General features: G+C 43.3%; 1 protein-coding gene across 6 annotated transcripts in view; it reads right to left on the minus strand.

Annotated features, from left to right (window-relative positions):
- PPP6R3 (protein phosphatase 6 regulatory subunit 3) overlaps nt 1-23,064 on the minus strand; it is a 123,060-nt gene that overhangs the window by 92,134 nt on the left and 7,862 nt on the right. Inside the window, exon 1 of one of the 6 annotated variants that reach the window (XM_068975902.1) lies at nt 9,287-9,356. The exons of the other annotated variants lie outside the window; for them this stretch is intronic. The gene's annotated coding sequence lies outside the window, so the exon portion shown is untranslated. Of the gene's footprint in view, nt 1-9,286; nt 9,357-23,064 lie in introns of those variants that run through there. 6 annotated transcript variants of the gene reach the window in all.

Below are 23,064 nucleotides of genomic sequence, written 5' to 3' on the forward strand. Positions count from 1 at the left end.
ATACAGTAAGCCACTGGCCACACACAGTCATGAGTACCAGCAATACAGCTAGTTAAAACTAAGGAACTGAATTCTCAATTTTAATTTAACTAGCCCCACTGAGCACAGATAAAAGAATACTATTTTACCGGACAGCACCATCCCAGCTCATATTAAAGCACAGAATAAAACATTTATAGACTACAATCTTGGGTTAAGTTCACATCTATAGGCTTCAATTTCCTCAACCAAAATATGTAAAGAGGGTTCCGATTGTCTCTGTGACTAAAAATAAATTAGGGCAGCAGGTCAACAAGTTCTAAGGCCTTCGTGAAGTAATTAAAGCCATACTTCCCCCTCAAGCTTCTGGCAGGTGACCTCCCTCTGATCACGCAAGGGTATCATACTCCTCACTCCATTAAACTTAACGGGGAAGACCACGAGAACACTGACTCAGTTCAGTCTACCTTCAGACAAGTAACCTCACCCTTTCAAGCTTGTTTTTGTACCTGTAAGATGAGAGGATTAGACTAAATGATCGTTTCAGTTCAGTTCAGTCCAGTCGCTCAGTCGTGTCCGACCCTTTGCGACCCCATGAATCGCAGCACGCCAGGCCTCCCTGTCCATCACCAACTCCCAGAGTTCACTCAGACTCATGTCCATCGAGTCAGTGATGCCATCCAGCCATCTCATCCTTTGTCGTCCCCTTCTCCTCCTGCCCCCGATCCCTCCCAGCATCAGAGTCTTTTCCAATGAGTCAACACTTCGCATGAGGTGGCCAAAGTACTGGAGTTTCAGCTTTAGCATCAGTCCTTCCAAAGAAATCCCAGGGCTGATCTCCTTCAGAATGGACTGGTTGGATCTCCTTGCAGTCCAAGGGACTCTCAAGAGTCTTCTCCAACACCACAGTTCAAAAGCATCAATTCTTCGGCGCTCAGCCTTCTTCACAGTCCAACTCTCACATCCATACATGACCCCTGGAAAAACCATAGCCTTGATGCTTCAAATCCTAAACTACTACTTTTCTGTGGCTCTACGAAGAAACATAAGTGAAACCAAGATACTCCAACAAATGAAGAAAAAGGAATCAATGAATAACCGCAGTCTCACACTCAAAAGAAATTAAATTTAAACAAGATCTTAAAGTACAGAGTCCCAGTGATAGAGAATTTAAAGTTACACCATATCAGTGTCCTCCGCTGGGAGACCGGCTTGGTCTATTTACGGGTGCCCAGTTTTTTGTGTTTGATTAAATTCCATATGGGACATGCTGCTTTCTCCAAAGCAGGGATTTCAGTAACACCGGATGAACGTAGGTGGCGCGAGAACGCACCGCCCAGGCTGCACTGTCCCTCCCTCCCACAAAGTGGGCCAAGGAAGCCTCCCCTCCACCAGGCAGGTGGCAGCAGTCGCCACTGCTACACGCTCGCTCGGACCACACCAGACGTTCGCTGACTCTGTCAATGATCCCAACCAAGTAAAACGATCCTCTGGTGAAAGGAGCTGTGGCTGTATTCAGGTGAAATAAGGACAACGGGAGTGAATTCATCCATGAACCTTTAAGACACGTTAGATCCGTCTTTCCTGTGGTCTATAACTCAGAACATATGAAAAACAGGACAAAAAATCCTAACAGGAAACAGGAGAAGGGAATAGTGGATAATAATTTATGAGCAGTGCGTTAAAAGGCAGATCAAGAGAGAACGACAGGCTTAATTAACACTGCTCTCCAAAGGTGTATTTTCAAATATCTTCTGTGCCAGTAACAGACCCACTGGTACTTTTCTCAATCTTGTAAAATGGTGCGAGGGACAGGCTCACTCTCAAAGTACCATTTACAGCATGGTAGAAAAAAACAAAACCAAATGTTTTATCTGATACTGACTTTCCTTTACATTACAGGTGATTTAACCAGGACGCCACTGATGACCATTTAGTTTTCAATTTTTACTACCATCAAAAAGTGCCAGAGTTTCCAGAAGTGGAACTGCTGGATTAAACAAGGCCCATTTCTGGTTAGGTACATACACAAAGCCCGAGGGCTCTCCCTGGCGGCCATGGCTACTCCCACCAGCCCCCGCCTGGCTCTTCACACCCATGCCCAGGATCCTGTTCTCTTGGGAGCACTGTTTTTCTCTAAGAGCCATTTATACTCCACTTTTCTCCAACTGTCTCTTTATATCCTTTGTTTGTTTTTCTACTGGGTCTGTCTTCTCAATGATTTGTAGTGGTTCTTTAAAAGTAAAAGAAAAGGAGCCCTTTGTCACAGAGCCTCCCCTCTTCACCTCAGTCCAGTCTGGTGTCTATCTGCGCCACTCAACTGAAACTGCCTCTTCAAGTCGCCAGCGCCCTCCCGGTGGGGCTACTCTAAGCGAAACTCTTCTGTCCTTGTCTCAGCTTCGCTCTCAGAGCAGTCAGTACCCTTCACTAATAGACCCTCCTTACTGACAGTCTCTCCTTGGCTTCTGTGAGAGCAGAGCCTCCTTGTTTTCTCACTGGCCACCTCGCAGTGTCCTCTAAGGCAGAGGTTCCCACCGGGTTCAGACTGAACACGGCCTAGGTACACTCTCCCGGGCTGACGACAGTGGCCAGGGTGTCAGTTTCCACTTGTTCCATTCACACTATCAGGGCAGCAACTCAAACAAGACTTGGGGAGAATCTTTTTTAAAGGGCTTTGTTGAATAAATGAAGCCATTTTTGTGGGTTTTTTAATATACCTCTATAAACACAATGAGATTCAAATTTATAAAACTGATTAAGGCCCTCTCTGCACCTCAAACACAGGCACCCGTTTGCCCTTGGATGTCTTGCAAGCATATTAAATTTAATCTCTCCTAAACAGGCTTTTCGGAGAAGGCGATGGCACCCCACTCCAGTACTCTTGCCTGGAAAATCCCATGGACGGAGGAGGCTGGTAGGCTGCAGTCCATGGGGTGGCGAAGAGTCGGACACGACTGAGCGACTTCACTTTCACGCATTGGAGAAGGAAATGGCAACCCACTCCAGTGTTCTTGCCTGGAGAATCCCAGGGACGGGGGAGCCTGATGGGCTGCTGTCTATGGGGTCGCACAGAGTCGGACACCACTGAAGCGACTTAGCAGCAGCAGCAGCAAACAGGCTTTTGCTCTCTATCACACACCGATCACCTAACAAACCCTTTCTCACCACGTCCGCCCCTCCCAGAAAAGGCACACCCAGCTGGGGTGGACTCCTCTTTCCCCCAACATCCAATTCACCAAAGCCGTGTCAGCTCCATCTTCCTTGCACCTCCGCTTCTCCAGCTTCTCTGGCCACCGCCCAGAGCACAGAAGCAGCTTGCTAACTTACCCCTCTGCAGCGCCTCTGCCGTGTAAGCCACCGTTTCCCTTGGTTCCTAGTCCATGTCCCCTGCCCCTCCGTGTGAGCAATGAAGACACTGCTGATAATCTGCTCTGTGGGGCCCACTGCGGCAGCCGTGCCAGGCTTTAGAGCACATGAAACATGGCTAGTTCAAACTGAGAAGTGCTCACGTATAAAATACAGCTGACTTCAAAGACTGAGTACAAAAAGAAGTGAAATACCTCATTAATAGTTGTGTATGACATGCTGAAATGATAATATTTTGTATTACTGGGTTAAAATACATTAAAATTAGCTTTGCCTGTTGCCATTTCACGAGGCCATTAGAAAACATATGATCACACATGCAGCTTGCTCTGTATCTCTGAGACACTGTCCTGATTCACTGAGGGCACCAGCATGCCATCCTTTTAATCACATGTGACCAAAGTATAGAAAGCACAGGCCTGGCACTGGGCAGGCACCCAGATATTTGCTGGAGGCATTATGGCCAACAATCACTATGCTTTACGCCACTCATTTAAAAACGAAACATGGAAAATTTTACCCCTTACCTGAAGCTGAACCACACTTTGAGGTACAATTTTTATTAGGAAAACAACTTTACTTTCTTCGTTGTTTAATTCAACAAATATTTACTGAGACCTGCTCTCCAGAGCCCACCAGATTCATGTGTCCCAACTTCCAGCTGCACTGTTTCAGCTGGGCTCACTGCTGCCCTTTTATGAAGGAAAACCCATAATGTGGGATTGGAAAGGCCTTCTTTGCTTCTCATATTTTGCATTTTCACAATAAAACATCATTTGAACTTATACAAACACATCCTTTTAAACTGGTAAAGCAACACATGTAAAGTGACACTCTCCTTTCACCCACCTAGCTCCTCCTGATCAATTCCAGAACTGTTCAGAAACCTTTACACATACATGAATTTTAAGACATGCTGTCTACTTCTCTAACAATCATTCTAATTATATCATTAATTTTTAAAATTTTCCATCAGAAGGGAAAGACAGAAACTGGGGAAGACTGGAAAATCAAGGTGGCGTAACAAGATTTTGAGTCATCAACCCTTAAAACATTAGTCATCACAACTCAAAAGATCATCGTGAGAGCAGGAAAGCTAGTGGACAGGACAAGGAGGAAAAGAAACCAGAAAGCGGTTATTAACGTGGAAAGTCTCATAAATAAGAGGTGGGTAGTGATCATCTCATAATCTACAGTAAGCCCCCCACACACAAAAGAGTTCTGTTCCAAGAACACGTCTGTAAGCCCGATTTGTTAATAAGCCCAACAGCTAGCCCAGATGCCCAACTAACACAGTCGGCTACGGAGTGCTATACTGTAACAGTGTAAACTCTTTCCACACAAACAATACATAAAAAGCACACAAACACAAAACATAAAAAACATTTCTAATCTCCCAGTACAGTACCTTCAAGAGTCCAGTATGGCATCGAGTGAACAGGCAAGAAGAGCCACTGCCCGGAGGAAGGGGCGGGAGGGATGGTAGAACTGCAGGGTCGTCTGCATCAGGAGACGGAGGGTGAGCCGCGGGGTCACGCCTGCCTGACGCGCACGGCATTTGACGGCGCAGGTTCTGGTTCCTTACTGAATTCAGTTCTATCTAGCCTCCTGAAAAAACGACCCCGTGATGTCTGGGTAGCAGTCCCTTTCCTCGCCCCCGGTGACACGGTAGTGCTGGGCTGCATTCTGAACGGCTGCTGCAACTCTTGGGCACCGTTCTATGTTCGCAGCCTATGACTCAAAAGCTCACAGCACATCCTCAAACGAAGAAAATCTCCTTGCCATTTCCTGTGTCACAGATCTGGTCTTAGCAGTCCCAGCCACACCACCGCTGCTCTTCTGCCTGCTTCGGGATATCCTGGGCTTGTGTGCGCTACGGTACTCTACACAGTACTGCTGCTAAGTCGCTTCAGTCGTGTCCGACTCTGTGCGACCCCATAGACGGCAGCCCACCAGGCTCCCCCGTCCCTGGGATTCTCCAGGCGAGCACACTGGCGTGGGCTGCCATCGCCTGCTCCACTACATAGTACTGGGAAGCACCGAAAAGCACGGCCACTTGCAGAGGACACGCGCACGGGACAACACACGCCAGACACTGACTGGACACGCAAACAAACGTTCGAACCTTTGAAAGCTCACAGTATCAAGGTTTATATGTAGGGGACTTACTGCATTTAAATGTCCAATCACTATGCTGTACACCTGAAATTAACACAGTACTGTATTCCAACAAGTGAAAACAACAAAGAAAACAAAACCCCTGGAGGTGAGGATTTGGACCCCGCTCCAAAGATGTGTCAGACCCCCTTATGTTACGCCCCGTGACATCTGAACCACCAGAGGGGGTGGTACCCTCAGAGGGTAAGGCTTCCTCCAGGCAGCATGAGGTCTCCTACAGAGACCATGCGCTCTTGATGGCATCACACACACACAGAGCGCATTTCAAGACATAGTACAGGACTATAATCTGAATGAATTTCTATCTGATTCAGGTTGGAAACCCTTTAAAAATTTCTATTTGGGTCCACAGTAAACCTCCAGAGATCAATCACAACCAAAAGAAGAAACACCAAGGAAACTACAGTCCAGTTTACCGCCCAAACACAGAAACTCACAACTACCTGCTTACAAGACAGAGAACTCTGCGGGGACATCAGACAAAAAATCCAGGTCTTCCACAAAAAGGTGGTAAGAGGTACAGGGGGAATTGTTTTAATTGCTAGACTTTATTTGGATCTCAATTTGAAAATATTAGAAAACTCTACATATAAAAATTACTGTATTTGAGACAGTTGAAAATTTCAGCTCTGACTAGGCATTAGGTAGCATCAAGCAACTACTTTGTGGGAGTTTTAGGCTAACCATAAAGGGAAAATTAACTAACTGAATTACATCAATATTAACTCCTCTGCCTCAAAAGACACAATGACAACCCAGAGAGTAGGCAGAGATATTCACCATATTTATATCTCCTGAAAAATTCATATCCAGAATAAAACAAATCCTACCAAGTGTTGTGTGTGAAAATTTGTCCACAAACTCTTTTGACACTTTTCAGAGAACAGAACTTCACTGTCCAAGGTGGGACAAAGTAAGTGACTCTCTTCTAACAAACAGAATATGACAAAATTAAAGGTCATATCATAAAAAGGTCATGTCATAAAAATCATCACTTCCACTTGGTGCTATTTCTGTCAGATCTCTCTCTTTGAGGAGGAAGTCAGTCACCATGTCCTGAGGACTGGACACTGAGGCATCACGACAAAGGCCTGCATGAAAAGGAGCTGTGGCCTCCCCACCATAGCCAGGACTAACTTGCTGGGCATGAAAATGAGCCACCCTGGGAAGGATCCTCCAACTCCGGTCAAGACTTGGAAGGCTGATGACATACATCCAAGCCAAACAGCCCAGCCAAGCCACTTTCAAGTTCCTAAATCACAAAAACTATGAGATAGTAAATGTTTACCATTGTCATAAGCCACTAGGTTTAGGGGTAACTGTTATGAATCAACAGAGAGCTAACAACATAAAATAGATAATGCAATAGAAAACAGAGAGGAGACATAAATATCACTCTTCATTGAAAGGAGAAAAAAAAAAGGCTTCCCGGGTAGCTCAGCTGGTGAAGCATCCGCCTGCAATGCAGGAGACCCCGGTTCAATTCTTGGGTGGGGAACTCACCCTGGGGAAGGGACAGGCTACCCACTCCAGTATTCTTGGGCTTAGCTGATGGCTGAGACAGTAAAGAATCCACCTGTAATGCGAGAGACCTGGGTTCGATCCCCTGGGTTGGGACAATCCCTTGAGGAGGGGAGGGCAACCCATTCCAGTATTCTTGCCTGCAGAATTCCCCATGGACAGAGGAGCCTGGCAGGCTACAGTCCACAGGGTCCCAAAGAGTCAGACACAACTGAGCAACTAAGCACAGCACATTCATTAAAAAAGGATAACTATGGTATAGCCAGGGCGGGGGAAGGACTGAGTTTGGGATCAGCCAATGCAAACTATTATATGTAAGACAGATAAACAACAAAGTCCCACTGTAGAGCACAGGAAAACATATTCAATATGCTGTGATAAACCATGATGGAAAAGAATGAATATATTTTGATTTCCCTGGCAGTTCAGTGGTTAAGACTCCAAGCTTCCACTGCAGGGGGCAGGGGTTCAATACTAGTTCGTGGAAGGAACTAAGATCCCACATGCTTCATGGTGCAGTCAAAAATAAGTAAACAAATGAAATTAAAAAGGACGTGTGAGTGTATGTTTAAGTGTATAAAACAATCACTTGGCGGTATAGCAAATTAACACATAAATCAACCATACATGAATAAAATTTTATGAAATAAACTGACCAAAAAAAGGCATGAAAACTTACTTGACTTCACTAGCCCAGGTTACAGCTACTGTAAGGCATCACCACGCAGCCAGGAGCGTAGGTAAAATGAAAAGGATGGAAGACAGGAGCCACTCAAGAGAGGATGGAGTAAATGGACCCTCACACGGCGCTGGGGGAATGTCGCCTGGTACCGCTCACTTTAGCAGAGGCAGCCACAGGCTTCCAAAGGGGGATACATGCACACCTCCACGACCGAGCAATTTCACCTCCAGGTATATCCCCAACAATCCCACACACAATGTCAAGAGAAAAGCTCAGACACACACGAACATACCATAGATTACGGAAGGAACGAGACTCGGCAGAAATAATCAACCTAGCTAAGTATAAGGACCCTGGCTGCGCTCAGCAGACGGCATGACTGAAAGTGGACAAAGGCGATGCCTGGGACCCAGGTACCCAGGTGGGTTTCAGACTGTGAAAACCCATTTATGACATACACTCTTCTGTATTTCTATCACACTTCAATAGAGATTTAAACCAGTACGACAAGTCCAGGAGAAATGCGGGGACTGAAGGAGTAAGCGGGGCACCACTGACCTTGGGTTTATGGGCCTGGAGCTGATTACCTGAGGGTTTATTATACTATTCTATGTTTGTGGATGTTAAAATCTTCCCTTAATAAAAAAAAGACTTTAAACATACATTAATGTAAATTTAGATGGAACTGCTGGTAAAAGTATAAACTAAGGTAATTTTTCTGGCCATAGATTTCAAAGGGTTTTTAAATCTATACATTCCTTGACCCAATTACTCTGCTTTAATGAGTTCATCCGAAGGTGTTCATCCTGAGTCAAAAGTCTTATATATAACAATGTCCAAAGAGTTCATAACAGGGGAGGAAAAAAGAGAGAAATGTCCAAATATAGAGGTCATAGGACACTGGGCACCACCACAGGACAAACGATCAGGTCGCCCACAATCCATGGAACCTGAGTAACAGAGACTTTATCTACCCCAAGGTTCTTATCTATCCAATGAAATACAGCCATTAAAAATGATGTGATCCACATCATTATGGCACCAAAAGCATGCAAATTATGAGAACAATGTGATACCACCACATACCTGTTAGAATGGCCAAAGTCCACAAGGCTGACCACCCCTCCCCACCGCCCCGGCAATGCTGGGGAAAGTGTGGAACCACCGGAACTCTCAGTCATTGCTGACCTAAGTGCAAAGGGTGCAGGCGCTGGGAAGACAGTTCAGCAGTTTCATACAAACTAAACACATTCTTACCATATAATCCAGCAGTCATGCTCCTTCGTATTTACCCAGAGGAGCTGAAAACACGACCAACAAAAACCTGCACACAGATGTTTACAGCAGCTTCTTCCATACTTGGAAGCAACCAAAATGTCCTTCAGTGGGTGCGTGGGTAGACTTACTTTTCCCTTCCCCTCATGTTGCTGGGAGGGGGAAAGGAACTTTTTTTTTTTTGAAACATCATGACATTCGGTCCTTAACAAAGCTCATCTTCAAAAAAAAAAAGCTATTTTCCCAGAGCCTAACCCACTGGGGTTTCACCGGAACCTAACCTACCTGGAGGAAGGGAATCTCCAACTCCAGCCCCTCTAACCTTCCGCGTGAGGAAAGAGGAGCACACAAGTCCAGACCACGCTAGCCATCCCGCACCACCTGAGGAAGGGAAAAAGCAGAGAAGCACCGGTGAAGGTCACAGCTCACCAAGACCGAGGCCGCGCAGCACTGCACAACGTTCCCGTCCCCGAGACAACTCCACTGCATTTCCAAAGATCTGCTCTTCACACTTCCTTTTACCAGTGTATCACGTCTGCCTTTCAGAAAGATTGCAAAGCATACTAAGGCAGAAAGTAGCTTGAAAAGACTGAACAAGCATCAGAACCAGCCACTTACAGGGACACTTCCCTGGGGGCCCAATAGTTAGGACTCCACGGCTCCACTGCAGGGGTGCAGGTCCAGTCCCTGGTCAGGGAACTAGAATCCCACATGCCATGTGCTGCGCCCCCCAACCAAAAAACAAAACAAAACAAAAAAGTCATGCATGCCAGACGCGCTGGAATTACCAGAACAGAAAAGCTAAGGGCTTTAGTGGAAAAGGCAGACAACATGCAATAAAAGAAAAATAATCCAGACAAAAACTAGAAGAAAGGATCAAAAGAAACGCTTCAGACCAAACACTGACCGAGACGGGCAATGTCTCTGACAGACTCGGTAGCAGACTAGACGCAGCTGAGGAAAGAAACTCTGGGCTTGGAGATGTGACCCCTGAAATTTCCAAAATGGAAAAGCAAAGAGAAAAGACAAAAACAAGAATGGGGATGAGGGGTGCAAGACATCCAAGAACCATGGGAAACCATAAAGGGTGTAACATACATGGAATAGGATACTGGAAGGAGAAGGGGGGAAAGAATAGAAACAGTATTTGAAGCAATAATGACCAAGATCTCCCCAAATTAATAACAGACACCAAACCACAGATCAGGAATCTCAGGGAACACTAACAAGATAAATACAGAAAATAAACACCTACCCCCAGGTATACCATACATTGTCTACAAAAAATCCACTTTAACACAGAAACCCCACACTTCAATAGTAAAGGAATGGAGTTGTACCATACTAACACTATCAAACAAAGAGGAAGTAGCTATAGTGATTTCAGACTGAGAAGACTTCAGGGCAAAAGAGTCATTCATTACCAAAATGAAAAGGGGGCCAATACTCTAAGAAGACATAACAACTCTTAATGCTATGCACCTAACAACACCTAACCATCAAAATACAAATTAAAAGCAGATAAAACTGCAAGGAGAAATAGATGAATTCACTTTTACAGTTAGCGACTTTACTACTCCTCTATCAGAAACGGATATATCCATCAGAAAATCAGTAAAGACGTAACAGAGCTCAACAGCACCATCAATCAAAACCAGCTGTGCACAGTTGATATGTATGGGCTAGCGCATCCAACGCTGGCAGATTATCCATCCCTAAACACACAGGGATGTGCACCAGGACAGACCGTGCTCTACGGAACACACCTTAACAAACGAAGAACAAAAATCATACCGCGTCTGCCGTTAGACCACAATGCAATCAAACCAAGTCAGCAACAGAAATACAGCTGGCAAAACCCAAAGTACTTGAAGATTACAAACCACACTTCTAAAAAATGCATGGATTAAAGAAAAAATTCTCAAGAGAAACTTTAAAAATATCTGAACAAAATGAAAATACAGCTTATTAAAATTAGGGGGATGCAAAAAACACTGCTTAGATTAAAATTTATAGAATTGAAAGCACATATCAAAAAAGAAAGATCTAAAATCAATAATCTAAGGTTTCGCCTTAGAAGAGCAAATTAATTCCAAACTAAACAGAAACTGAAATAATAAAAATTAGAGCAGAAAATAATTTTAAAACAAGAAATCAGTAGAGGAAACCAACAAAGCCAAAAGCTGAGTATCCCCGCCCCCTCCCCCCAAAATCAATAAAATCAGTAAGACTTTTGCAGACTAAGGACAAAAGACCAGAATTACTAACATTAGAAATGAAAGAGGGGAATCACTACAGATCTCACATGCAACAAAAGGATAATGAGAGAGTCTTAGGAACAACTCTAGAGCCACGGGTTTGATAACCTGGATGAAAGGGACCAACTCCTTGACAGATACAATCTGTCACAACGCACGTAAGACTATCTGAATAGGGCTAGATCTATTAAACAAACTGAGTCACTTATGAATAACCTTCTGGAACAGAAAGCATCATGTCCAAACGGGTTTACTGGTGATTTCCACCAAAAAGTTAAAGAAAAAAAAATTGTACCAATTCTCTACAGTCTCTTTCAGAAGACAGAAACAGAAGGAATACTTCTTAATTCATTCTGTGAGACTAATCATGCTCAATGCTATTTAATCAACTGAACTGAAAAGCCTGCATACAGATGTCTGCATCAGCTTTTTCATAACTGCCCAAACTTGGAGGTATCCAAGATGTCCTTCAGGTAGAATGGATAGACTGTGGTAAACCAATGGATATTATTCAGCACTGAAAAGAAATGAGCTCTTAAGGAGTGAAAAGACATGGAGGAACCTTAAATGTATATTACTAAGTGAAAGAAACCAGTCTAAAAAGGCTTCAATACTATATGATCTCTATCATACTTCGCTCTAGAAAAGGCAAAACTAAAGATTAGTGGTTGTCAAGGGTTAAGCCTGAGGCAGGGATGAACAGGCAAAGCACAGAGGATTCCTAGGGCAGTAGAAGTGTTCTGTAGACTACTATGATGCTGGATATATGTCATTACACATCTAAACTCAAAGAACACGTAACATTAAGACCGAACCTAACGTAACCTGTGGACTCTGAGTGACAATGACGTGTCAGTGTACGTTCACAAGGCTGGAGGGGGCATGTGGGGAGACAGAGAGTATATGAGCTTCTGGCTCTGTACTGCTGGCTCAGTTCTGCTCTGGACCTAAAACTGCTCCATGAAATAAAGTTTATTAATGTTTTTAAATGGTTAAAATATAAATTTGTGTTACATATTTTTATAGCAAAAAAGATCTGCTAAATAATTTTTCATTTACAGTCGAGCTTAAAAACATCATACATGTCATACATCATTTGAAAAGGAAAGAGAAAAGCTTTCTAAAACAAGGTTTCCATCCACTGTTTAACAGTTGTACTTTATATATAAAGATAAAAGGCAAAGAATCCAGCTTATAATTCAGTATTTTACCTATTTCTGTACCAAACACTAAACTTTGAAAAGCTTCTAAGTTCGAAGTGCTTTATTGTAAGAAACTAAAAGCAAGTCAAACTGTCTGTGATAGAAAAAAAATCTAAAGCCCGCTGACCTGGGAAATGTCTATAAAAAACACCTTCATACAATTAAAAAGGAGGCAGATCTCTGTGTGCTGCATGGGAGTCGATGAAAAGTGATAAATGATTAAAAAAAAAAAAAGTGTGTATGCCTAACTCTGGGCTTCCCATTCTATAGGCACACAAATAAATACTCAAACAAAAGAAAATCACGAAAACAGACCAAAAAAAAAAAAAACCCGATTAACAGGAGAAGACAGAAAAGGATTGAGAGAAGGTGAGCAAAAGAGATTTTAGTCTGTTTTTATTTTTTTCAAAGTAAATATAATCACACATTAACCAATTTTTTTAAACTAAGACCTCTAAACAAAAAAATGTCAAAAGAGTAAAAAAGAAAATTTCACAACATCCTACCACCAGTCAAGATTTCAAAACCAAAGCCAGTAAGAGATTTCATAAAATAAGGTATTAATCATTAACAAACTCAGCTTCGCCATATCACTTGTTCTATGAAAGTTTATAATTTCTACATTAATAAACTCATAAGGAAAAAAAATCCATACAAATTCAAACTACCCAAAGTTAACCTTCAATGGGGAAAAGAGAACTTTAATATTATTTCCATTTTACATAGAAGAAGCTGGAGCTCAGAAAGCAAAATAATTTGGAGTATATTGTCTGTATACTGTCACCCTGCTTATTTAACTTATATGCAGAGTACATCATGTAAAATGCCAGGCTAGATGAAGCACAAGCTAGAATCAAGATTGTTGGGAAAAATATCAGTAACCTCAGATATGCAGATGACACCACCCTAAAGGCAGAAAGTGAGGAGGAACTAAAAAGCTTCTTGATGAAGGTGAAAAAAGAGAGTGGAAAAGCTGGTCTAAAACTCAACTTTCAAAAAAGCTAAGATCATGGCATCTAGCCCCATCACTTCACAGCAAACAGATGGGGCAAAAGTGGAAACCACGATAGATTTTATTTTCTTGGGCTCCAGAATCATTGTGGATGATGACTGCAGCCATGAAATTAAAAGATGCTTGCTCCTTGGAAGGAAAGCTATGACAAACCCAGGTAGCGTATTTAAAAAGCAGAGACATCACTTTGCAAACAAAGGTCTATATAGTCAAAGCTATGGTTTTCCCAGTAGTCATGTACGGACATGAGTTGGACCATAAAGAAGGCTGAGTGCTGAAGAATGGATGCTTTTGAACTGTGGTGCAGAAGACTCTTCAGAGCCCTTTGGACAGCAGGGATACTAAACCAGTCAGTCCTAAAGGAAACCAACACTGAATATTCCCTGAAGGACTGACGCTGAAGCTCCAATACTTTGGCCACCTGATGCAAAAGAACGGCCTCATTGAAAAAGACCTTGATGCTGAGAAAGATTGAGGCCAGGAGGAGAAAGGGGTGACAGAGGACAAGATGGCTCGGCGGTATTACCAACTCAATGGACATGAGTTGGACCAAACTCTGGGAAATAATGAAGGCCAGGGAAGCCTGGCGTGCTGCAGTCCATGGGCTCACCAAGAGCTGGACGCAGTTTAGTGACTGAACAACAATGAGCAAGGGTAAGGTGGGTACAGGAGCAAGGGCAGGCTGCCGAAGGTTCACACTAATCAAGAGGCAATTCAACAGGAACTGACACCAAAAGCTGAAAAAGTTTTAGGCCTGACAATAAGGTAAATGGCAGGAATGGACTCTTCTTTTTTCAGGGAATAAACACAAACATGCCCGGTCATGTTTACCTTTAATTCTCACAACAATTCTGCTAAACCAGCGCACGCTCTCTACCCTGTGCCCTACAATCCCTTCTCATTCTTTCCTCATTGCCCTAGATTATTAAACTTGGTTTTTTGAAAGTTGATGAAAACAGTAGTTATAATGCCTGTGCATTTCAAACTCCTTGGCATCACTGAAAATTACTAGGAAAGGACTAAAAGTAGCAATTATCTCCTTACTCCTGGGATCAGCAGTGCTGACACCAAGCTCCTTAACCCTTCCTCAGTTTACAAGGCTTGCCAACCAGCCTCACAAAAGGAGTTCCAACCTCACACAGCCTACACTAGTACGTCCCTCCATTTCTCTTTTCATTGATTAGTTGGAATAAGAAAAGACTTTGTATAAAGAAATACCAACAAGTATGAAACCATCCCTCCTCTCCCCCAGGAGAGGCCAAGTACTCTAAATGCTGCTGCTGCTGCTGCTGCTAAGTCACTTCAGTCATGTCTGACTCTGTGTGACCGCACAGACAGCAGCCCACCAGGCTCCCCTGTCCCTGGGATTCTCCAGGCAAGAACACTGGAGTGGGTTGCCATTTCCTTCTCCAATGCGTGAAAGTGAAGTCGCTCAGTCGTGTCTGACCCTCAGCGACCCCATGGACTGCAGCCTACCAGGCTCCTCTGTCCATGGGATTTTCCAGGCAAGAGTACTGGAGTAGGATGCCATTGCCTTCTCCACTCTAAATGCTGAACTCTACTCTTTTCATTTCCCAAAGACAGGTTTGGCCGGTAATCTATTTTGGTCCACATCCCTTTTCCAGATTGTTTTTGGTGTTCTATACTTGGCTAGAGTCGCATTTAAGGTTCACATAAACGTTTTCTAGCAATCAAAATGATCTTGTTTCAAAAAGGTAGCTTATTCTGGAAATCTTTTCCATTTCTGGATTAAAAAAAAAAATGAATCATGCCTGACTCTTTGCGACCTCATGGGCTGTAGCCTGCCAGATTCCTCTGTCCATGGGATTCTCCAGGCAAGAATACTAGAATGGGTTGCCATTTCCTCCTCTAGGGAGTCTTCCCCACCCAGGGATTGAACCCTTGTCTCTTACATCCACCTGCCTTGGCAGGTGGATTCTTTACCGCTATTGCCATCTGGGAAGCCCCAAAATGAGCCAACCAAATGAAAGAGCAGAAAATCTTTAAGAAATTCGTTCCTGACACTCCATTTAAAGGACGGAGAAAAAAAATCCCATCTGCCAGCTCTTAGTAAAATGAATATCCTCTTTTACTTGTAATTTTTTAAGTTTTTTTGAACTGGTTGAGACATATCCAAAACAGTATCTGGTACTTGATTATTCAAAAGCAGCAAGACACCAAATGAGCAAGCCAACACCAGCAACCTAAAAATAAAGACTCAACGTGCCCGCTGGACTGGTCAACACGAAGAGCACTTTAGGTACAGAATGCCTCAGACTCCTGGATGAGGAACAACTGACAAGTCATTTCTAATTAATCACAACAGCAAGTGGAAAAAGATAGGAAATACTGTCGAAGTGCTCAGGGGAGACAATGAAAACAATCATCAACCTAGAACTAGACAGCAGGCAAAATGCCTCTCGCGAATGACAGTATTTTTTGGTGATGCCCCATTTGTAGGATTTTAGAAGCAGCAAAATGAAAATTGGGCAGACGCACATAAATCGGGAAGGACACGAGACTGAAAGCATTCAAAAGTTTCTTATGAGAATAAAGATACCAATTAACTTTAGGCCTCAGGTTAAACATGAAATGTCTAAGATCACCAGAAGCATCTAATCTCTTACTGAGTACAGGCAAAAAGAGTAGACAGGAATTAAGGGGGAAAAAAATCCCACAATACATAGGCAAGAAAAGAAACAGAAAAGGGAAAAAAACCCATTTAGAAAGCAAAAATACCATAGCAGAAATAAACCAAATATTTCAATCACAATTAATGTAAATTAGTTGAAATATGAGAAGTCGAATAATGAAAATGCAATCCAGCTGTGTGCTGCTTTCAAAAGGCACACCGAAGACAACACTTAAGAAGCAAAAAAATTCTTATCAGGCAAACATTAATTAAAAGTCACTTGGTACAGCTACGCCAATATCCAACAAAATTGTATTTTAGTGGAAAAAACGTTCCTAGAATCAAAGATTCACTACAGAATGACAAACTGTGCAAGTCACTAGAAACAATTCTAAACTTATAAAGCAAAAATTGAGAACTACAAGAATTCAGCAAATCTCCCATCATAATGAAATTTTAACAATACCCCTCTCTGTAACTAAGGGAACAAGCAGGCAGTATTAGTTAAGGACACTAGTTTGAATGTGACTTCCATTAATGTGCTTCATCTAACAGACATGGGAAAACCAGACCTTAAAATTAGAAACACATTCTTTTTAAACACACATGGAATAAAAATTTGCTACTAACTAGACACCGTTAAAGGGAGAAGGCAAAGGCACCCTACTCCAGTACTCTTGCCTGGAAAATCCCATGGACAGAGGAGCCTGGTGGGCTGCCGTCTATGGGGTTGCACAGAGTCAGACACGACTGAAGCGACTTAGCACCAGCAGCAGTAGCAGTTAACACAGCCTCAACAAATTTCAAAGAATAAGCATCACATGACCACATCTTATGAGCACAATGTATGCTAGCAATCAGTAACAAAACTTAAAAGATACATATACACACACACATCAAGATTTTTCAATCTTTCTAAACCTCTAAGTCAAAAAGAAGTCAAAATGAAACTATGAATATATTCAGAACTGAAAGATAAAAATCCTACACAGCAAAAGTGTTATTTAAAGGGTAATTACTACTCTATTTACATATATATAAGTACATATTATGCATGCTAAAAATTAATGACCTAAGAATCCTGTTTAAGAAATTAAATATTAATTAATTACGTCAGGCAGATTCCAAAAATAAGAAGTTATAATTTTCTTCCAATATAACTGAAAATTCAGACAAAATGAGTTTTAGAAAAACATAAATTACCAAATATGACTCAAGAAAAAGATTCTAATGATCCTATAAATATTAAAGCAATCAAATCAATAATTTTTAAATCTCAGAGAGAAAACACCACACCCTTATGGTTTTACAGGCAAGTTTTATAACACTGAAGGAACAAATAATCCTAATTTTACTTAGGAACCCTCTAAGAAAATAAAAAGGAGGAAACACCACAGTTTATTTTATGAGACTAAAATACTCGATAACAAAACTCATAAGGCTGATACAACAAAAAAGGAAAATGAGAGATCATTTTTGCCAACAAACATAGATACATAAATCCTGAGATATTAGCAAATTAAAAACAAAAGGGGTGGGAGGAACTCCTTGGCAGTCCAGTGGTTAGGACTCTCCACTGCTGGGGCCCAGGTTCAATCCCTGGTTGAGGAACTAAGATTCCACAAGTATGGAAAGGCCAGAAAAAAAGCCCAAAACAAACAGAAAAACAACAACAAAAACGTGAAACAGACGAAAACATATATAACAAAAACAAAGCAAAAAAGCCTTTTTTAAAAAGAATACATCATTATCAAGTTGGAAAAACTGTCATATCATCATCTCGATAGATGTAGAAAATGCATTCCATTAGGACTGCCCTGGCGGTCCAGTGGTTAAGAATCCGCCTGCCAATGCAGGGTACACGTTTTGATCCCTGGTCAGGAACTGAGGCCCCATACACCCTAGAGCTCGCTGCTCTGCAACGAGAAGCCCGCGCACCACGAGCAGAGAGCAGCTCCACTCACCACAGCTAGAAAAGCAAGACCCCCCCAGAGCCAGAAGTAAATGAATAAGTGGAAAAACGTTTAATGCATCAATTAAGTTCAGTGCCCACTTGTGAACTGTTTTTTTTTTAATTCTCCGTAAACTAAGGTTGAAGAAATCTTCCTCAACCTGCTAAAAGAAAAAAAAAGTATCCACACATGCAATGGTAAAAGATAAAAGCATTTCCCTTAAAACTGGGACTGTGATAAGGATGCCCGCCACTACCATTTATATTCTCCACTGGTGATGGCTGCCATGCAGCAACACAGTAAGACTAGAGTAAAATATATTAAACAATAGAAGAACTAGAAAGAAATGAACTGTCATTATTCACAGATGAGATGATTATCTACATAAAATCCCCAAGAGTCCACAAGCAAATTATTATTAAGCTAGAGAAGCTACTAGATATAATAGCCACATACAAAGTCATCTGCATTTCCATTTGCCAACAAACAGAAATTGTTAACTTAAAAAAATAATTTACAACAGCAACAAAAATATAAAGTAGCCAAAGAATAAATTAACAAAAATATGCAAAATTTGTAGAAAGAAAAGAATATAAAACTTTTAAAAAGACAACTACCTATAAATCAAAAAATCTATTTCCTCTTCTACCTGGGTAGTATAAAGGACAGAAGAAAAGATCGGAAAATACTAAAATCCATTTTTGTCCTTTAATTACATGCTTTCAATAAACACCTTTTTAAAAATCCCATAAACACAGTAAAACATTCACAAATTGGGAAAAGATATTTATCACAAAGATAGTAAGAATCAGAATATATAAGAATTCCTACAAATAAGAAAAATCAAACTCAAGAGGAAAAAATAAGACATAAACAGGAAAAAAAGAGAGAGAGACATAAACAGGTATTTCACAAAAGTAGAAATCTAAATAGCCAAAAAAAGATGCTCAACTTCGTTAGTAATTTGAAAAAAGAACATTAAAACCATGCAGTGATAAATAAAAGTGGGCAAAGAACTACTTGAACAGACTTTCCTCTAAAAAAGATACACAAAAGCCAATACATACATGACAAGATGCTAAACAAAATTAGTCACTCAGGAAAGGGAAAACCACAATGATACACCACACTTCACACCCACTAACATGGCTATCATTTGTTTTTAAAAGGAAAAGAATATATATTAGTGAGAACATGGAGAAATTAGAACCCTGGTATGGTGTTGGTGAGATGTAATATGGTACAGTCACTTTGGAAAACAGTTTGTTAGTTCAAAATTTTAAAACACAGGAACATTACCCAACAATTCCACTCCTAAGTACACACCAAGAGAAATAAATACCTACGTCCCTCCAAAGACTCATAGGCAAACACTCACAGCAGTTTGGTTGGTAACAGTCAAAAAGTGGAATTAAGCCAAACGTCCACCAGCTTATAAATGGATAAATAACGGTATGTCCACGCGCTCCAACACAACAAAGCACTAGTACTGAAATATGCTGCACATTGAGCAAAAGAAGCAAGTCACCAAAGACCACATACTGTACGATTCCATTTACGTGCAACGTCCAGAACCGGCAAGTCCATGGCTGCCCAGGAGTTAGGTGGAAATGGAATCGCTGCTAACAAGTGCAAGGGTTCTTTTCAGGATGATGAAATGTTCTAAACATTAGATTGTGGTGATCATTACACAATTCTCTGAACATATTAAGACCTATTAGACTGTACCCTTTAAATGGGTAAACTGTAACATGTAATTACATCTCAATAAAACTAGGAACTGATGAGACGTAAGGTCATAACCACCAATTTGACAAATATAAAATAGTCTGACAACACCAAGAGCTGGCAAAGGTGGAGAACAACAGCGCTGGCAGGAGGGTACTTCTAACTAAAGCTCAATTACTTTTAACTGAAGTTAAAACTGTACAGGTCCCACTATCCTGCAATTCTAAGTCTCTCCAGGCTTTATACCTTGCAGAAATGTTTTTTGCACTTGTCCAAAGCCTCATTGTTCTTTACTGGAAACAAACAATCTTATCCCGTAAGGACAGGACAAAGAATAAAATGAAATATATTCAGTCTGAAAAAGAACACAGAAGCGAAAAGGAATAAACTAGAATTACACGCACCAACGTGGGTTTCCCAGGGGCTCAGTGGTACAGAATCTGCCTGCCAATGCAGGAGACATAGGTTTGATCCCTGTGAGAAAGATCCCCGGAGAAGGAAAAGGCAACCTACTCCAGTATTTTCGCCTGGGCAATCCCCATGGACAGAGTAGCCCAGAAGGCTACAGTCCCCCATGGGGTCGCAGAAGAGTCTGCTACAACTTAGCAACTAAACACATCACTGTAGCCAAAAGTCATTATCTGCAGGGCCTCCCTTCCCAGCTCCAAGTCCAGGCCTCCCCATTATAAACGCCCCTTTGCCTTCTCTCTTTTTTAAACTGGAGTATAGATGCTTTACAGAGCTGTGCTGCCTTCTGCTTGCTGTACAAGGTGACTCAGCCACACGCACACGTGCAGCCCCTGCCTCTTGGACCTCCCTCCCCCTTGCCCACCCAGGATCCTGCTTGTCTAGACCACCAGAGCACTGAGCTGCGACCCCAGACCACACAGCAGGCTCCCACTAGCTATCCACTTCACACACGGCAGTGGCCTTCCCTTGCTCTGTCACTCTTGCGTGCAGAAACCACAACTGCAACACTGCCTACTCTAGCCCCAGGAAAAAGAACACAACTGTTTTTTTCCACTTCAAACTAGGATGGCTCCCCTGAGTTCCACACTGCAGATCCACTCACATTCTTTCTTTCCGTAGAATACTCCGCACTTTCTCCTCACAGACCACCTGCCCTGAAAGTCGCTCAGTCATGTCCGACTCTTTGCGACCCCATGGGCTATAGAGTCCGTGGAATTCTCCAGGCCCTACTCACCCTCACTTTCACTGACTGGTAACTCCTTCCTGTTTCACTGAGCAGGAAACCGTCCTGGGCTTCCCTGGTGGCTCAGTAGTGAAGGATCTACGTGCCAGCACGGGAGACACAGGCTTGCTCCCTGGTCAAGGCCGCTCCCTCGGCCTGTGCGCCACAACCACTGAGCCTGCGAACCGCAACTACTGAGCCCGCAAACCCGAGAGCCTGGGCTCTGCCACGGGAAGCCCATGTATACAGAGTAGACGTCCCTCGCTCCAACTAGAGAAAAACCCGAGCAGCAACAAAGACCCTGAACAGCCAAAACAAATTAAATGAATTAAAAAAAAAAGAAAAGAAAACAGTCCTGCTCCCACCAAGTGAGCACCCAAGTCTGCTCCCCGTCCTCTCACCAAGCAAGAGCCGGTGGACGCTCCCCGTGGGTCCACTCCCTGTCTCCTTCCCAGAAACGCACGTCATCAGGTGTGCGTTCTATACAGACATCGTCTCCCACCAACAGTACAGAAACACGGTAACCTCGCCATCTCAACAAAGCCTTCTCATGGTCCCACCTCTCCCTCTAGCGAAAGGGCTTTCCTCTGTGTCCTCTGCCCTCAAGCCCTCAGGAAGCCTCCCTCCCAGGCCCTCCCCACACCACCGCGTGCGGACTGCTCCCATCAAGACCATCGATGACTCATGTGCCACGGAAGCCACAGGACAAGCCCGGGCCCTCAGGCCCCTGGAGGGCACGGCAGGAGCACTGCACGGGGGCTCTCCTTCCCTCCCCCTTGAAGACCCCTCCCCTGACTTCGGAGATTCAAGGGCCCCCTGCTCCTCCTCCACCTCGGAAACTGCCCGGCCCCCTTTTGCTCGCTGCTTCGGCCCTCATCCTGCACTCACTCAGCATCAAGACTGCTAAGTGTCAGAGAGCACTCAACGCTCTCACGTCTGTCTTCAGCCAGACCTCTCCCCTCCACTCCGAACACCTTCATCCCACGTGGCTCCAGGCGGCTCTCTGGAGTTTCACAAGAGCAGCGGGCCTGGACCCCAACCTTACTTCAACAACTGGTGCCGCCCACAATCTTGACCACAAGCAGAAACCTCTGGTCGGTAGGGAGCACCTTCACCTCTGTCTCAGCCACGTTCAATCTGCCAGCAAATCCTGGCGGCTCTACTGTCCACAGGCATCCAGCATCCACCCTCTCTCCCCGCCACCCCTGCCCCCCTTCAGTCCAAGCTGCCGTCGCTGTTCTGGGGGGGGTCCTTGGCACCAGAGGGACAACTATTCTTAACACAGTTTCAGGGGACCTTTTAAAGACATATCAGATCTCATGTCACACCACTACCCAAAACACTTCCACGACTTCCCATCTCATTCACAGAAAAAGGCAAAATCCTAACCCTGGCCTGCATGAATGGCTCCCACCCCACCCCCTCTGACCTCCTCCCCTGCCATCCTCCACCCCGCCAGGCTGGCCTCTGTCTCCCCAGCACATCAGCTACAACCCTTCTTAGCACCACACACACACTGGACTCTCCTAAAGACTCCCCCTAACTCACCCCCACCTGCAGCCACGTGGCTCCCTCCCTCACCTGCTGATGTTCAGAGGTCTCGGGAAGGCCCATCCTGACCACCTTATCCAATCTGCAAACAGCCCCCACCCAGCCACTCCCAGCTGACTCTGCTCCCAGCTGTACCACCCATGACAGCTGCCATCTCTGACTCACCTGTTAACCATCTTTCTCCACTAAAATGTGACTTCTGGAGGACAGGGACAATGACAATGTCTTTCTGGCTCACTACTAATATAGTCAGCATCACAACATATGTGTTAGTGCCTAGGACGTAAGTACTCAAACATACAAATGAATCTCAAAAAGCAGCAAGAGAAGAGGGTGAGTTACACAACAAAATGATTCAATTTATACAAAGACATGCAAAAACTAAATTACATTATGTAAGGATAAAAGGATACATGCACAGGTGCTAACACCATAAAGTTAATCAACAAAATGACACACGCAGGGCAGCCCTGCTTAAGGGAGGTGAGAAGAGGGAGGAATGGGAGGGGGGGTGGTCATACAGGAAGCCAAAGGGA

This window comes from Capricornis sumatraensis, chromosome 8, assembly GCF_032405125.1.
Source record: "Capricornis sumatraensis isolate serow.1 chromosome 8, serow.2, whole genome shotgun sequence".
Classification (NCBI taxonomy): Eukaryota; Metazoa; Chordata; class Mammalia; order Artiodactyla; family Bovidae; genus Capricornis; species Capricornis sumatraensis.